At 48.9% G+C, this 15,633-nt stretch overlaps 1 protein-coding gene across 2 annotated transcripts in view; it reads left to right on the forward strand.

Annotated features, from left to right (window-relative positions):
* The first annotated feature begins 2,931 nt into the window (after positions 1-2,931).
* The window catches only part of LOC146020173 (uncharacterized), a 59,182-nt gene continuing 46,480 nt past the window's right edge, over positions 2,932-15,633 (forward strand). For both annotated transcript variants that reach the window (XM_083153087.1, XM_083153088.1), the window contains exon 1: positions 2,932-3,114. The gene's annotated coding sequence lies outside the window, so the exon portion shown is untranslated. The remainder of the gene's footprint in view (positions 3,115-15,633) is intronic.

Genomic DNA, 15,633 nt, shown 5'->3' on the forward strand with positions numbered 1-15,633 from the left:
CCCCTCGCGGGCTCGCTGCGCTCGCCACGCTTCGGGTTCACGTTGATGGCGGGGTGGCGTCAACTACTTTTGGGGGGACATTTCAATGTTCAGGGGTGTTTTTGGCCCATTTACTATTGTTCCTATGATAATTTGGCTAAATTGAGCCATTTAACATTGTTTCCTATGGGAAATCGGATCGCATCGCATCGCATCGCATCGCATCGTTCAATATCGTGTATGTGTACGATGCGATGCGATCCGATTTCAGTACGGTGCCGTACGTAGAAAACCTGGGCGCCCAGATAGGAAACAAGTACCTAAAATGCCCTTATCTTGCACCATGAGGGGGGCAGATGGACATACGATGGGCAGAAGGAGGGGGTACAGATATGGGGAGAGAGGGGCAGATGCTGGGGAGAGTGGGAGGGGGTATAGATGTGGGGAGATGGGGTACAGTGATGCTGGGGAGAGAGGAATGCAAATACCAGGCAGGATGGGGGGGGGATGCTAAGCAGCAAGGGGGCAGATACTGGCCAGGGAGAGGGGGCAGATACTGGTCAGATAGGGGGGACAGATGCTGGGTAGGTAAAGGGGGGATAGATGTTATGCAGGGAGAGTAGGGCAGATACTGGGCAGGAGGCAGAGGCGTAACTAATATTGTGGTCACTCTGGTCAGACCCCCCCTTACCCCTCCGCATGCCGCCGCCACCGCATTCAGTTCGACACCGCAGATAGCCTCCGGGCTCCGTCTCCTGCAGTAATGAAAAATGACACGACAAAATGGCTGCCCCCGTACAGCAGACAGTTTTTTTAGGGATGTTAGAGGAGGCGGCGGCCTCCTCTAGCATCCTTAAAAACTGTCTGCTATTAGGGGGCAGCCATTTTGTCGTGTCATTTTTCATTACTGCAGGAGACGGAGGGGGGGACAGGTGCTGGGCAGGGAGAGGGGGGCAGATACTGGGCAGGAGGGAGGCCAGGTGCTGACCAAGGAGGGGGGCCAGATACTGGGCAGGAGGGGAACAGATGTTGGGCATTGAGAGGGGGGGCAGATACTGGACAGGGAGAGGGGTTGGCAGATACTGGGCAGGGAGAGGGGTGACAGGTGCTGGGCAGGAAGAGGGAGCAGATGCTGGGCAGGGAGAGGGGGACAGATACAGGGCAGGGAGAGAGGGGCATATGTTGGGCAGGGAGAGGGGACAGATGCAGGACAGGGAGAGGGGTTGGCAGATACTGGGCAGGGACAGGAGCGACAGACGCTGGGCAGGGAGAGGGGTTGCAAGATACTGGGCTGGGAGAGGGGCGACAGATGCTGGGCAGGAAGAGGGGGCAGATACTAGGCAGGGAGAGGAGAGCAGATACTGGGCTGGGAAGGGGTAGGACAGATTAAGAGAAAAAGAGAGAGAGAGAGAGAGAGAAAAGCTGCAGAGAGGCAGAAGTTACAAAGACAGAGGTGGCAGGCTGCAAACTCACAGAGGAAGCCATGCTGTGGGATGATCATCCGTGTTCCAGGGGTCAGAGGAGCATATGATAGGCTCCTCCAATCAGGGGTTCTTTTTTCAAATCAGTATGTGCCGAGCTCATCCAATGACAACGCGGCACATGCTGATGCTGAAATCAGGGGGAGGGGCTGGGCACCGCAGTGAGGGAGGTGCAGGGACTTCCACTGCAGCTGCTGCTCTCTGATGTTAGCCCTCCCCAGTCCCGGCCCTATTACTGCTGCTGGTCTCATCCCTCCCTCCCCTCTGCAGCAACACACATCCCTGCCTCTCAGTGGCAGAGTCGGAGAGCAGGGAGAGTGCCTATAAAGCCCAGTGCCTCCCTGCTCTGCAGGCTCTGCTGAGTGGGTAGCGCCGGCCCTGGCTATGGGGCTCAGAGCTGAAGGGGGCCCATCTTTACTGTTATATGTTTTACATACATTTGTCTCCATCAGTTGCTAAATAGGGAGCCCTTACAAACCTATGCTATGGGTCCTACGAATATCTAGTTACGCCCCTGGCAGTGAGGCATCATGCGCTAAGCATGATGAACGCAGCAAGCCGTGCGAGGGGACGCGGTACTCTTAGATGATGTCCATGTCGACTATGTCGGCATTTGGGACAGAAAAAGGTGAAAAACTCATGTATCCTTAGCCATGTCTACTTATTTCAGGTGTCGACTTAAGCCCTGTCGACCTTCTGTGGTCGACCTAATGAAGTCAACCCTATGACCCACACCCAGGTCCACCATCAAGGGTGTGCTGTGGGAACAGCTGTGCAGGGCCCGGCCGCTCTGAGAGAGAGGTAAGGGCCCAGGCCACTAATTATGCCCACCGCACCCCCACCCCTCCAACTCCCCCACTGCCTCCTCTGTGATGCCTGCACTGCGCTCAGTGTGCTGAATGAAGCAGGTCACTTCAACTCAGGGTGCCGGCGACCAATTAAAATGCTGCACCGGCTTATGAGCCAATCAGAGTTTGGGTACCGTTAGCCAATCAAAGCGGCTGCCGGTGTCCTGAGTTGAAGAAGCCTGCGCTCCGAGACCTGCTTAGTTCAGTGCACTGAGTGCAGACAGTACAGTGGAAGAGGAGATGGGGGAGCAGGAGCCGGGCGGTAAGTGAAGTGAGGGGGGCAGACTGGAAATCAAAATTCCTAGTAACAGCCCTGCCCATGCCCTAAGTTTATTTAGCACCTTCTAGAACATAATAATAGAATCTGATTGGTTGCCCATAGCACACATCCCATCTTAAATAGATTTCCCAAGTTTTTACTTACAATAATGAATTATTTAAGTAATGAACTTTGCATGGTGCAATGCTGCAGGAGTGACTTACTGGGAGCTGTACGTCTGTGTATGCCAGCAGAGCGTGTAACAATCAGTGAGGCAGTGGCTGCTTTCCTAGCTGCTTCAGTATGTTTTCAGTCTGTATTCCGTCCCTGCCCACAATGACTGTGTCAGTGCTGGGAAACTATGTGCTTACTAACTATAGCAGGAAAAAGAAGTTATTTGTACAGTAGGCTGGACTATCTAGCCTGAGCTGAAGAGGAAATACGTGTAGTACAAGATAAGAACGGTGGCAGAGTACAGTAGACATTTGCTGTCCATGGGAGCCACAGCCTCACCTAACTTTCCCCAGCCAGGTGGCCGCAATACAATGTAAGTGCATCAAGTGTCATTCTGATCTTCTAGAAAGTGGGCTGAGAAAAGCTGGGGGTCTGGAAAGGAGCCAGGCGTAGTGGTCGATTAGTTTTTTTTATACTTTATTCTTTTGTACAGCAGTAGGGCATATGCAGGTGCTAATGCTATATATATAAATTGTAATGTCTTGCACTTAAATGTGTTGGGAATGGGATAAACTGCATCTGGGTAATTGTTTACTTTGTCAGTGTAAGGCTGGGTGCATACTAGTAGATATATACAGTATGCAGATCAATTGATGTGCAGATATATCAGGTTTGCCAACCTGGGCCTCTCCTTCAGGGAGAAAAACTGGTTACAGTCTCTTTAAAAAATTACAAACTATTACATTTAAATGGACACCATTACTTACTTTATTATTATATTGTGCAGTTTTAAAATTTAGGGGTTTAAATTTAAAAATGACATTTCTGTTTTTGTTGTCAATACTTACTGATGTGGACATGCAGTACTGTATTAGAGGGGCAGATTTGCTGTATTACTGATGTGGACCTGCAGTACTGTATTAGAGGACAGGTTTGCTGTGTTACTGATGTGGGCCTGCAGTACTGTATTAGTGGACAGGTTTGCTGTATTACTGATGTGGATCTACGGTACTGTATTAGAGGGCAGGTTTGCTGTATTACTGATGTGGATCTGCGGTACTGTATTAGAGGGCAGGTTTGCTGTATTACTGATGTGGGCCTGGGATGCAGTTTAAATCCCGGCAGTCGGGATCCCGGCGTTCAAAATCCCGACGCCGGAATCCTGAACGCCGAAATCCCAAACGCCGAAATCCCGAACGCCGAAATCCCGCCACTTTCTCCCCCCGTGGGTGTCCACGAAACCCTCGGAGGGAGAATAAATTATTGTGCCGAGCGTAGCGAAGCACCGGGCCCGCTGCGTGGCGAGCGCAGTGAGCCCGCAAGGGGGGGGGGGGCGATCCACGTCCCCCCCTTGTCGGGATTTCGGCGTTCGGGATTCCGGCGTCGGGATTTTGAACGCCGGGATCCCGACCGCCGGCTATTTATGCCGAATCCGTGGGTCTGCAGTACTGTATTAGAGGGCAGGTTTGCTGTGTTACTGATGTGGACCTGCAGTACTGTATTAGAGGGCAGGTTTGCTGTATTACTGATGTGGACCTGCAGTACTGTATTAGAGGGCAGGTTTGCTGTATTACTGATGTGGACCTGCGGTACTGTATTAGAGGGCAGGTTTGCTGTGTTACAGATTTGGATCTGCAGTACTGTATTAGAGGGCAGGTTTGCTGTATTACTGACTCGGTATTGAGACGGTATCCGACTGATCGGTCAACAGTCAATAGGTGGAGATGCAGATTGTCAACATTCAAAAGTTTAACATTAATTAAAGGTCATCATGTAAAGATCGACATTAATAATGTTGACACATGGCAAAATCAACATGAGATCCTTGTGGATCTGCAGCCACCACATATACATACATCCTTGCACATATGTTCATATGTTTTGACTGGCTCCCCCTGGAGGACGTGGTCTGAGCTGCAGCCCAGGTGCTATAGCAGCCACTGTACGCATTTCATGTAAAACTATGGCCCTTATTCTGATCTGGGCGGTACGGCCCGCGTGCGGCCGTACCGCCGATGTTTTCGCTCTGCACATGCGCAGAGGTCACTCTGCGCATGTGCAGGGGAAATCGCCGCACAAAAATTTTATACGCCGCAAAGGGGGCGTATAGGGGCGTGAGGGGCTTAATAGCCTCATTTACCTATGAATACGCCCAGCGTTTCATGGGCGTTCCCATGCAAACGCGGGGCGTATGCATGGTAATGAGGCTATGACGCCAGTGATGGGGGCGGAAAGCTGACATCGCCGGATGTCAGCTCTCCGCCCCCATACAAGCTTTCACACGGACGATTGTCCGTGTGGTCTAAGCTTGCGGGAGCTGCTGGAGCGTGCGGCCCTGCCTTCGATGGTCGCCGACCATCGAATGCAGGGGGCAGCTCCCACCATGGTGGAGGCGTACGCCCCACCATTTTCATGCGGATCGCCAGCCGTCCGCGTACGGACGGCCGTGGCGATCCGTATTGTAGGCGGGGATTGGTTTGTGCGGCCGGAGCAACGTATGCGGCTCCGGCCGCACAGACCAGAATAAGGGCCTATGAGATCATGTGATGTGATATAAAATTATTAGTTATAAATATAATATAATATTATATTGTGATAAACTAACAAATAACAAATCATGACACATATCACAAAGTGGAATATAAAGTAACTGAAAATGTGGCAAGCAATCAGCTGGGATTCCCCCTTTCTCTTGAGTTCACTGGTCAGGTAATACTGCGCACAGGTCCCAGGAGCATTCTCCCTCACTTCTTCACATGTGCAGAGTAATACGCCTTTCAGGGGTATGAGTCACTGGGTCAGTCCATTTAGGTAGACATGCATTGGGTCGAATACTGAAGGTTGACAGGGTTGGAAGGTCAACAGTTAAAACGTTGACATGGGGTTTTGCCAGTTTATGTCTCAAATGTCCACATAGTCAACTTCTCCCTCCACACCCTAGTGGATGGTAGGGCATGAAATACTGCCTGTTGGCACATGTTGGCTCAAAAAAAAAAACATGAAAAACTCATGTCGACATTTTGACTGTCGACCTTGCCATTGTGGATCTAATGCTTGTGTCAACCTTCCAACTCTGTCGACCTTAGCCATGTCAACCTATTTTGGGTGTCTACCTAAGGCCTGCCGACCTTCAGTGGTCAATCCAATGCATGTTGACCTTAATAGGGTCAACCTAATCCCTCTTTCAGACTGCAGCAATAATCCGGTTTGTTGCTGGGTTGTTGCCGGGTAGACCCAGGTTGAGGTGCAGTGTGGAAGCACCAGACTTAATAACCCGGGTCGATCAACCCAACAATTCAACCCAGGTTATAAGAAGAAGGGTTAAACCTGGGTTGTATAATGGGCAACCCGGGTTTAGTGTAAAAGGGTCAGAGGCTTTGCGACCTGAAAGCGGTATGATTGAAACCCTATGGGACCCTAGGCATGGAGCTTGTTTGAGGCCGCTTCCCCCTGCCTCATTTAAAAAGATAAATCTGGGCCCAAGACCAGAGACAGGAGCCTGTCCTGTATAATAGCTGGCCTGGCTCTGTCCTTTATTGTACTTCTACAGAAAGCGCCGTTCCAACGCAAAACTCCATTCACGCGAAATATCAGTTAAACTTTGCTCATCTCTATATAGAATGTTTCATTTTTATAAATGTTATAGGATGGGATGCACTTAAATTTGATGGTGTATCCCACCACACATTACAGGGTTTACATTGTTAATAATCGTATATATATGCGATTATTATTAAAAAAGACAGCTCTTCCGATAAGAGATGTCCTTTGCGAAGCGGTGTCGTCACTGGACTTCCCTATGCGCATGAGTGACGGCAGCAGCAGGGCATGCTGGGAGGGATCTGTGAAGGATCACCAACCAGCACCGGGGATTGAAGCAGGGTTGCCTACCCTCCCGTAAATCCCAGAAAGGGGAGCAAGCCTCCAGGCATGTGGGCAGGGAGGGGGGGGGGGGAGATCATGGGAGCAAATTATGCGACTTGCATCATTGCAGGCCCCCCCCCCCAATGCTGTGCAATGGCTAAAATACCGGCATCCCTGAGAGGGCAGCCAGAAAGTAGGCAACTATGGATTGAAGCCCACAGGCTTCTATAGGATAGCAGAAGCTTTCAATGGTGTTACTCTCCGCACAGAGACCCCAACATGCGGGGTTTAGTGCATCGATAAATGCCGTATAAAAAAACCTAAAACATTCTACCCATAGTATCACTGTCCTGAGTAACGATTTCTCAGAAATGGTTGAGCAATAGCTTCTGCGCTGCCAAGAGCCAGTGTTATCTGGTTAGGTGGCTGAGAACACAGCTGGACATGATTTCAGACTTCTTCAGAACTACACGTCAGGACTTGAGAAATGTTTCTGAATAATTTGTTTCTGAGTGGCTGTAAGGGGAATGGGATCATTCTTCAAACTGCATTTAGGTCTACACCATTAGGTCGACTTGCATTTAGGTCGACCTGACTGAAGGTGGGACTCATTCCCGGACTATGTCCGGGGAAGCCACCCGTCCGGACACCGGACGCCGGTCTAAATTACTGGACTGTCCGGAGTAATCCCGGACGAGTGGTAATCCCACACACGCCGCAGCCTAAACCTAACCCCTACCCTGCAGCCTAACTTTATCCCTACCTAATCTTAAACTCCCCCGGCATCCCAAAACTGAAAATACTGACCCCTCTAAAAATCCTAAAATAACCCTAATCCCTAACCCGCCCGTCCCGAGTCCTGACCCTAACCCCCCCATTCTAACCCTTACTCTCCCGCCCCTATAGCCTAACACTAACCCTCTGCGACAGCCTAAACCTAAATAGCAGGCAAGACTAAGGGCTCACAAGTGACAAACATCAGATACAGATTATGCCTACCAGAGACAGCACATAAATACCGCAGAGCAGGAAAAGGTCAGACTATGTAAAATGGACTCATACTTACCTTTACCATGGACATCCTATTCGAAACCTGACAGCCGGGTGGGTGGGGCTTGTTCTCCTAATGCGGGCCGGTGGGTGTGCGCGGTATACATCAGTCAGTCAGCAAGCGTTGTTGTGCACGGAAGTAGGCGAGGGCGGGGCCACATATGACAGGCGGCCCCGTACACCAATCCCCCCCCCCCCCCCGGGACCTTCCCAGGTAAACGTAATAGCCAATCTGGCCAGGCTTCACCCTGCCCGCCGTCAGCTCCGTGTCACAGCAGGGTCAGCCGGCCACCTGACCTGACTGCAGCTGCTGCGCCCAGAGACCGTCGCGCTATTTAAAAAATCACGCCTGCCCTGCTCGCAGTCCAGCTTTCAATCAGGAGCCGCCGCACCCGATTGGCTGGCTGACTGCGAGCAGGGCAGGCGCGATATTTGAAATAGTCACAGGCGGAAGTGCTCGTCCTCCTCCTCACACAGTCGCAGCGCTGCCGGTCTCTAGCTGGCTGTGCCCGGCAGCGCTGCGCAGGATCTCCAGTCTGGTCTCCAGTTCCCGGACATTGTATAGTCCGGGAACGGCACCCGTCCGGACTCCGGACACCCGGTCCAATTACCGGACTGTCCGGAGTAATCCCGGACGGGTGGTAACCCTAGGTCCCCCACATATAGTGCATTACATAGGTCCCCCACTCAAATAGGCCCCCATATAGTACAGCACATAGCCCCCCCCATATAGTACATTACATAGGTCCTCCCTACCCAGATAATGTGGCACATAGGTCCCCCCCCCCCACACACACACACACACACATACACAATATAGCACATATAGCAAAAAAGGGGGGGAATATTAAAAAGTTAATACAGCAAATGGTTAGGTTATTACCTACCATTTTGCAGAAGGGGTCCAAAAGCAAGCAGCTCCCTCTTCACCAGCCGGGAGGTCTCCTCTCAGGACATCTACCCCCGCAGTTCTTATCCTGTAGGCGGGGATCTGTATTTGGGGCCCTGGTGGCAGTTGCTCCCGTCCCGTGCAGAGTCCTGTGCTGACGCACGACGCAGCAACGTGACAGGCTCCCAGGCAAAGCTCCTCTGCCCTGCTTGCAGCCGCCGGCATATTAATACTGTGGCGGCAGGGGGAAATAAAGAGCAATAGCCCCGCCCCCCTAAACAAGTGGGCGGGGTCCGAAATCACCGGGGCCCACCGGGGGATTCCCCGGTTCCCCCCCAGGCCAGTCCGAGCCTGTCTGTCACTGCCGGGCATCAGAGGGAACAGGCGGCTGTGTTTCTATAGCCGCATACATATGTGCCTACAGGAACATGGCCGCCAACAGTGGAGGAACAAATAAGGCGGCCGCGGACGTGGACGTGGCCCGTAGCACTCCTGTTTTAGACACACTGCCCCTGCGTGCTATCTCCTCGTGCGGGCCACATGACGAGGTCTGGCGGGCCGGATTTGGCCCACGGGCCTTGTGTTTGACACCTGTGCTGTAGACAATATGACCGTATCCCCTGTAAGGAGAGGGAGGGAGGGGTTCTCTCTTCTCTCTTCATGGGGATTAGTTTGCGTAGATAGCAAGAGGAGTAACAGCCATGCTAAAATCCAATGGGGCTTTGCTGTACATTTTGAAACCATGTTTTTCTGCACAGGATGGAATGACAAGTATTCCCAGCCATATGCGGCTCACAAATGACAATGATTAGCCAGCGGTGTGTTCATTTACTTTTGTGGTACTTATGTAGTATCTGGGCGCCCGATTTTCTGATTGTATGCCTTACCAATCAGATGCGATTTAACGTGATTTTCGGCAAAATCGCATCGAATCGCATGCGATATCGCATGCGATTTTGTATAGGATTCAATGTTAACAAGGTCCTGTTCATTTCCCCACTATCCAAGTGGGCATAGAGCCCGAAGCGTGGCGAGGGGATGCGGAAAACATATTAAGTAATCCACGGCGCTCGCCACGCTTCGGGCTCGGTGGCTCGCTGCACTCGCCACGCTTTATAAAATCAACTCTTTGCCCACTTGGATAGTGGGAAATGAACAGGACTATGTTAACATTGAATCCTATGGAAAATCGCATCAGATCGCATGCGATATCGCATGCGATTTGATGCGATTTTTCCGACTCGATTTTAAAATCGGGCGCCCAGATACTACATAAGTACCTCTTTTGTTTCTGATCAGAGCACCCATTGTATAGTATTCTTCAGAACAGAGTACACTTGGACAAGGGAGAGGTGAAGTAAGCAGTGCTCAAGTAATTAATCCAAGCTTTATGATGTTGACAGCAGTACAGAGCATTTCAGCTCAGATTTCCTACATGACATTCATGCCTGTTCCCAAAAGCGCTTTAAGAAAGAAGGAGGCTCGTTTGTAGCCTCCTCTGCTAGGGCTCCTGAGCCCTAGAGTCTGAGTGCTAGAGGGTTCAGACTCTGCTGCACATGCGCGGATCTCCCAAAAAACTACCGTTTGACTGTCGCCAAATAGTGGTTGACCTTTTGACTATCGACCTAATGGCTGCATAACCCTTAGAACTGGCACTGGCAAAATTAGGAAAGCCTATTACAAGCCCTATGCTTTATGGGGTGCCGAGTGATGGTCTGACAGTGGAGACCCTGATAGTTAGTATACCGACATCGGAATCCCGACTGTTCAAATGCCCGACAGTCGGAATCCTGACTCACAGGGTCTATTCTCCATCGTGGGGTCCACAACCCCCATAGAAGGAGAATAGAACATGTGGCAAGCGCAGCAAGCCACTGAACGCACAGCGTGGCGAGCGCAGCAAGCCTGCAAGGGCCCCTTTGCACTCGCCGCCCTGTCGGAGTACCGGCGGTTGGGGTTCTGATGTCTATATACTGACCGTCAGAATCCCAACTGTTGAGACATCATACAACACTCGTTTTATAATTTGACAGAACTGTAAGATCCGATGTGTAGAACAAACTGGAAGGTATTTCTCAGGTGATTGGAATTCCCCATTCCCTAGAACATCGCCAGCAGCCACTATATGCACTATAGAGAGCAGAATGGAGCTGCTGCACATCAGCCTAAACTCTGTATAATCATATGTGTCCAGGGCAGGGGCAAACGCAGGATTTTCAGAAGGGGGTTTCCAGAGGGGCGGAGCAAAGCACGGAGATGGACACTTAGGTGACCCAGTATATGCCGGGTCAGTTAAAGTATTATAGATAGACCAAATGTATATAAATAATAATAATAATAATAAAAAAAAAAAAAAATATATATATATATATATATAGAAGTCTGTAGATGGTGCGGCACTCAGCGCGGTATAGCAAATAAACGTACCAACGACAGTGGCTTTTAGACAACGTTTCAGTTGTATTTATCACAACTTTTTTCAAGTCATGGTATGACTTGAAAAAAGTTGTGATAAATACAACTGAAACGTTGTCTAAAAGCCACTGTCGTTGGTACGTTTATTTGCTATACCGCGCTGAGTGCCGCACCATCTACAGCATTTGTCTTCAAACTGTGGCCCTCCAGATGTTGTGAAACTACAAATCCCAGCATGCCTTGCCACAGTTTTTCTATAAGGAAGTGTTAAAACTGTGGCAAGGCATGCTGGGATTTGTAGTTTCACAACATCTGGAGGGCCACAGTTTGAAGACCCATGATCTACAGACTTCCATTTACATTTCTGTGCTGGCACCAGTCCAAGTTGCCATTCTTATTGGGAGTGCCGGACCTACGAATACTATATATATATATATATATATGTATATATATATATATATATATATATATATAACTCACTCCACGGCGGCACTCAAAGGACGGAACACAAGAGTCGACACACACTGTATGTGTTCAACGTTTCAGTGCTGTGCACTTTTATCAAGAACAGTGTAACAAAACTTTTTGTTACACTGTTCTTGATAAAAGTGCACAGCACTGAAACGTTGAACACATACAGTGTGTGTCGACTCTTGTGTTCCGTCCTTTGAGTGCCGCCGTGGAGTGAGTTATAGATACCTGACCTCAGGTTTGGAGGAAGGCACCAGGCAAGATACAGCACCAAGCACTTTGGAGTGCCGGCCAGACGCCAGATATATATATATATAAAATGATCAATTATGCACAAAGTCCTCACAAGAATAAAATAGTCCAATCCCAAATTTCTTGAAATTTCAAAGCAAATCCGGGTGCAGCTCGACTCCACATGGGGTATGCCCAACCCCCACCAATTTCATGCAGGAAAAAACAAGGTACTCTTTACCTAGAAGGGCGCCCATCGCGCCCATCGCGACCATCGAATGCACTAAAAATCGGGTGCGACGCGATGCCCGCGATGGCCGCGATTTCCCATAGGGACCAATGTTAAAAATGAGATTGGACCCGATTTTAGTGTTCAATGCCTCAATGCCCGCGATTTTTACATAGGAAACAATGTTAAATGGGCCACAGAGCCCTAATAGTCACCGTGAACTCTGAAATGGCCCCCACAATTGTTAACGCCACCCCACGATCAACGTGAACCCGAAGCGTGGCGAGCGCAGCGAGCCCGCGAGGGGCGGCGGTACGCGTCCTCCGACCTTTTCATGCCCTACTATCCACGTCGGCGTGGAGTTGAGAATAGAATAGTGTGGCGAGCGCAGCGAGCCACCGAGGCCCGAAGCGTGGCGAGCGCAGCGAGCCCCGCGAGGGGACGCGGATACCTTCACAGTTATACGCGTCCCCTCGCGGGCTTCACAGGTGTCCGTGGCGAAAAGCGGACACCTGTGAAGCCCGCGAGGGGACGCGTTTACCTGTGAAGGTATCCGCGTCCCCTCGCGGGGCTCGCTGCGCTCGCCACGCTTCGGGCCTCGGTGGCTCGCTGCGCTCGCCACACTATTCTATTCTCAACTCCACGCCGACGTGGATAGTAGGGCATGAAAAGGTCGGAGGACGCGTACCGCCGCCCCTCGCGGGCTCGCTGCGCTCGCCACGCTTCGGGTTCACGTTGATCGTGGGGTGGCGTTAACAATTGTGGGGGCCATTTCAGAGTTCACGGTGACTATTAGGGCTCTGTGGCCCATTTAACATTGATTCCTATGGCCAAATCGCGGCCATTGAGGCATTTAACATTAAAATCGCGGTCAATCACCATTTTTAACATTGATCCCTATGGGAAAATCGCGGTCATCGCGGGCACCCGTTTTTAATGTACCCGCGATTTACCCGCGATGCCCGCGATTTTTTACCCCCGACGCCCGCGATTCCAATCGCGGGCGCCCTTCTAGGTAAAGAGTACCAAAAACAAAATAGAAGGAGCGCACAGATGAGCAGGTAATATATCAGAACTTTTACTAAAAGAATTAAGGCTCACATACAATTAAATAAGCACTTACTGTATCAACGTGGGACACTTCATACAGCAACCGCAGCATGACCGGTCATCATACGTCAGCCAGATGGAATCACAGCAGCCGCAGCGTCCACACGATAGAAGCGATGGGATTCAGACACAGCACGTCAGAAAGAACACACCCCAACGTGTTTCGTCATCTAGATGGGGTGTGTTCTTTCTGACGTGCTGTGTCTGAATCCCATCGCTTCTCTCGTGGAGACGCTGCCGCTGCCGTGATTCCATCTGGCTGACGTATGATGACCGGTCATGCTGCGGTTGCTGTATGAGGTGTCCCACGTTGATAAGTGCTTATTTAATTGTATGTGAGCCTTAATTCTTTTAGTAAAAGTTCTGATACATTACCTGCTCATCTGTGCGCTCCTTCTATTTTGTTTTTTCATATATATATATATATATATATATATATATATATATATATATATATATACATAGTAAAGAAAAAGGTACCCAGACCGCGCTAACGTTTGCTAGTGGCAGCAACTCTGAGGGATCCTCTGTTAGACAGGAACCAAAGTAATAGAAATGAGATAGAAGGGAGTTCAGAGTGCGCCTCAAATTACAATCACAAATAATACTTCAATGAGTTACAATAAAATGTTTTAAAAAAAAAACAACTTTTATTCAAAAGTGTCTTCTGCAAGATGTCGGTAGCCCAACGCGTTTCGTCAAAAACTTGACTTCCTCAGGGGCATTATAGCAGATTTGTACAGACAAATTTCACACGAAAGCAAATTTCGTGGATAGGATTCTTGCAATTAAGGGATCAGATTTCCCAAATGAAGAAACAACTCGCAATCCCCTGATGATCAGGTATAGCAATAAATACTGGCTGTTCAGTGTATTCCAAGTCAGGTGAGTTGGTTTTAGGGGGAATTGATTACCCCAAGTTTCCACAAAACAGGGTAACAGGAAAATCAGGCAAGCAGGAGCTAAACCGGATGTGGATACCAGGATTCCAAAGTGCTGAATGCACTTTGGAAACAGTCTAAGGGGCAAGACTGTCTGTATTTACCACCCAGATCCAGCCTCGCACATCATTAACTGTTTCCTCTCTTCTCTCTGTCTTTTTCACCGCTTTTTCCCTCATTTCCAAACCTGTTACTCCTCATTTTCTTTCCCCCAACCCTCTCCAAAATCTTCTTCTCCCACCCCCTCTTTTTTTCTCCTCCCCCCCCCTCCCCCCTTTCTTTATCCTTTTTCACTACATGATGTGGATTTTTTAAGCAATATTGATTACCAATATTTAGCTGCTAATCGAATGGTGGCCAACAAAAATCAGGTATCGAGTCAGCTATTAATGCTTTGACGTAGTTAACCAGACAATTGGGATTTTGGGAATTAACCCTCAATAAAATACCACCATACCTCACTGGAACTGCCCAAAAACTTCCCGAACTTGGAAGCTAAGCAGTGACGGGCCAGATTAGTATTCCTGTGGGAGACCCCCGAAGAACCCCTGGTGTGGTATTAATAGAGGTATCCCTAATTAAATTGTACTGGACACGCCTACTGCATAAGCAATACAAGCTGTGATAATACCATCATAACAGTTGTTGGGGCAACATACATCCCTACAGGTTATTTAAACCGACTGGGGACCCAAACCATTCATTTTCGCCCATAATCGCATTGTCCATATATCAATGTCGATAAGGACGTGATGCGCCGAATGGAGAACAAAGTGTGAAAAGCCAATAGGACCATCACACAACATTTTTATGCAAAAAACTTTTTTGCCTCTATGAATTGGTACCTAACTGTCTATATATATATATATATATATATATATATATATATATATATATATCTTTTCACCTCCTACACTTTTCTCTTTAAAAATTGTAAAAAAAAATTTTTGGCTATCTTATATTATTAGATCAAATTAAAAGTTACGTTTTAAATTATTTTCATATATACATAAATAAGAGTGCGCCCACAAAGCCCTTTTCTGTCTTGTGTTTGCCCTCTCTTGAGCAAACAAAAACTCCTATTCAGTTGCCATACTGAAATCGTGGGTGCACCACCAATCATATGACTATTAGAATGTACTTGTTATAGTCTTAATATTGGTTTTCCATTAATTGCCACATAATTACTATAAGTCAGTGCAGTTCCAACCCCCACCCTGTAGTATTAGATATATCTGTTTATATATGCTAAGTTTACTACTTTAACTACGAGTGCCTCCCAGAGTTACTTCCGGTATGTCACAACTTCCGGATTGACGGGGGTATAAATAAAAGGTTGCACCCTATACACACTCCACCTTTAGAAAGACGCCTGGAGCGTCGAAACATGTTGGAGGAGTGTATCTATAAAGGCCACCCACGTTACCAAGGATCAGGTTGGAAGTCTTCAGCAGGAGTGACTCGGGTTCCATCTATCTTCTGACTGTTATCCCTGTTCCTACGGTACGAGGCTTGACCTTCTGTTGTTTTATATATTGTTATTAAAGCCTCATGTATTTTATCATATTTGCACCATTAAGAGTTTTTTATCTCATTTATATGGTACACCATCTGATTGAAAGATACCTTTACAAGATTGGCGATACACCATATCACGTAAGACAGTGGCCCTTATTCTGGTTGGTGCGGCCG

This window comes from Crinia signifera, chromosome 7, assembly GCF_055691185.1.
Source record: "Crinia signifera chromosome 7, ASM5569118v1, whole genome shotgun sequence".
Lineage (NCBI taxonomy): Eukaryota > Metazoa > Chordata > Amphibia > Anura > Myobatrachidae > Crinia > Crinia signifera.